Source organism: Psammomys obesus, unplaced genomic scaffold, assembly GCF_907164565.1.
Source record: "Psammomys obesus unplaced genomic scaffold, mPsaObe1.curated_primary_1811, whole genome shotgun sequence".
NCBI lineage: Eukaryota > Metazoa > Chordata > Mammalia > Rodentia > Muridae > Psammomys > Psammomys obesus.
Window position 1 is genome coordinate 14,353 of NW_026595346.1, and position 2,923 is coordinate 17,275.

The window sequence follows — 2,923 nt, forward strand, 5'->3', positions numbered from 1 at the left end:
GCACAGAGGTTTTTCTTCCTGGATTCTGAGAACTAGTTCAAACTGGGTTAGCCAATCTCAACAGCTGAGTGACAGACAGTGTGGGCTTTTGGACTCGGAGGAGATTTTTGTTACATGTGGTGGAGTCCTTCAGAAGTTGCTGCCCGAATTATTTGTTTCAGCAATCTATTTAGCTCCAACCATTCTTTTAGGGTCTGTTTTTCTTAGGTTTCTGCTTTGTCATTGTTTTCCTTCAAGGAGGTGCCTTTGAATTGACTGTTTCATCCAGTTTGCCTCCTATCTACCTCTTCCCTTTCTGTGTACGCTACATGTGCTTAAATGTGTGTCTACATAGAGAGTAGGCATGTAGGATTGTGTATCATATATTTGACTATCGAAATGATGGCTGCAGCAGCTCCTCATCTTGGGGTCCTCAGGTCTGTGTGCAAATTTATGGCTTTGCTTTTTATATCTGTGGGAGCAGAGTCTAGTCCCCACTTTCTGAGTCAGGGATCATGGTCTTGGCTGACTTTGTGTCCTTCAAAAGTTGTCAAGAGACACAGTGTGATTTTTGTTGTTGTTGTTGGTATTACACTTATTTATTTTTGTGTGTGCCTGAGAGTGTGGAAGTCAGAGGATACCTTGTGGGAGTTCAGTCTCTTCTTCCACCTTGTGGGTTATAGGGAGACAGCTCAGGTGATAAGGCAAGCAACCTTACCTGCTGAGCTTTGTCACTAGCTGCAGCTCAGACTCTGAGCCCAGGGATCAAAAGCCCATGTAGCGCCTGCTCTTGATTCTTAGAATGTTGCCTCATTCTGTGGAGTTCATATGAAGAGTACTGATCTAGCATTGTATCAGAAGCCACACAGATCAGAACAGAGATGAGCTACCCCAGGTCCTTCACATCAACCAGCTGACAGCCAGCAGACATTAGCAGACATGGCAGGGGGATGATTTTAATTGCCTGGTTCCAGGGATGCTTTCAGATGTTGGCCACAGCAGGAGTGACCCTGCTGAGCTGGGCTGAAATGGTGGCCTACGGAGTCAAGAGCAAATGCAATGGTTCATTATGTGACAGCTGTTAACTTGAAATGTATTTGTATCTGGAATCACAGAGCGGCTGCAATCAAAACCCAAGCCCTGCATGGTGGTTTAAATAAGAACTGTTCCCCCGAGGTTCGTGCATTTGAATGCTTGGCCTCAGTTGGTGGTGCTGTGCTGAGGGGGTGGTGCAGCTCCTAGCAGGTGGAACTTTGCTGGAGGCAGTGTGGTACGGAGGGTGGGCTTTGACAGTTTATAGTCCCACTCCAATTCCATCTCACTCTCATTTTTTTTTCATGAGGGTGGAAATTCATAGGAGGAATTTTCCACATCGAGGAAAACCACAGTTCTTATAAAATTAAAGGTGACCAGCTAACGTCCTGCTTTTGCTGCCTGTTGCCATGAATTTCCTGCCATTTTGGACCCTCCCACTGGAACCATGTGCCAAAATAAACTCTTATTTCTGTAAGTCACTTTTTTTTTTTTATCATGGTATTTCATTGCAGCAACAAAAACTGTACAGCATATGACACTGATTTCAGAAGCAGGCGGCACCTTCCGGCTGGGAAATTGGCCAAGAAGCTGCTGTTGGAGGCTGTTTCAGGAGCTCTTTCAGGGGTAGCCTGACTTCAAAAGGCAAGAGACATGCCCACTCTTCAGTATTGGGCCCTGGGGCGGATTCCAGCACAGACTTTCCACTTAGAGAGCAAGTAGGAGACACATGGTTTTCTGGCACCCTAGTCCCAGGAGATTCCTGCCCTCCCCCCCTTCCTGGGGACAGAGGAGGGTGGTTATACTCACCCTTCTCTATGGCTCTTAGCTTCAAGCTCTGGTGCAACTTTCATTTTCTCAAACTTGCAGATAAGCAGTTCCTGTAGCTGGTCCTTCCTCATTTAAGTTGGAGGTCAGAGGTTCCTGACTTTTGAACAATCTCTTATTTCCTTAGTCTAAACTGTCAGTGCTTTTGTTTCTTAAAATCTCCGTGGATTATCTGTGGATTTTATTAAGATTTAGTTCATGTGTCAAACAAACCTTGGTCTTCTGCAAGAATAACAAGTGATCTAAACTGCTGAGTCGTGTCTCCAGCTCTCAACAATCACAGTTTAAATATTATTTTATGGGATATAGAGCGAATAAATTGTAATAAATAAAAAAAAATTTTAAAAAATCACAAAAAAAGCCAAAAAATTATTTTACTAGGCTCGTTTTTTAGGCTCAAAGATTTAGGAGATTGGACGCCCTCTTCCAGCCTCCACACACACTGTACATACATGGCACACAGGCATACAGCCAAGCAAAATACCTGTACACATACAAAATAAAAAAAAATACATTAAATTTTTTTTTTCTGTCTGGAAAGACTGGGTATGAGAAATTGCTTTTTTTTTTTGGTTTATTGAAAATTTGACAGAACAGATTTAAACACCTCCACGTGATGTTTTGAAATTCACTCCAATTGCACTCTGAATGACCTCAGGTTGGAGAGACTGCCAAAGTCCAGAAGCTTCAGCATTTCCTTGGTGTTAGGATCTACCTCAGTAATCTCCTGATCTAGGGCTGAGACCTTGGGAACATAGTTATCTCTTCTCTCTCTCTCCTTCCTATAACTTGATAGCGATACCTCTCGCAGGACCTCTCTGAATCCCCTTCATCAGATTTGTGATGTAACTGACTATCTTGTTGCAGAGTTTCTTGCTGGGAATAATGGTGATCTCCTTGCACACATGCTTGTTGGTATGGAAGTCATTACCCAGGTGTGTGTAGTACTTCTCCATGATGACCTGGGCCACCTTTTTCACAGTCTTGGTACAAATGTGGCCCCTGTTGGTGGGTCTTGATAAAAGAGTGAAATTGCTTTTTTTTTTTTTATAATCTTATAGATTTCATATTTCTCTTCTTGCAA

At 43.1% G+C, this 2,923-nt stretch overlaps 1 pseudogene; it reads right to left on the bottom strand.

Annotated features, from left to right (window-relative positions):
- Positions 1–2,438: 2,438 nt before the first annotated feature.
- LOC129685713 (40S ribosomal protein S17-like) lies at positions 2,439–2,841 on the bottom strand (annotated as a pseudogene).
- Between the last annotated feature and the right edge of the window lie 82 nt (positions 2,842–2,923).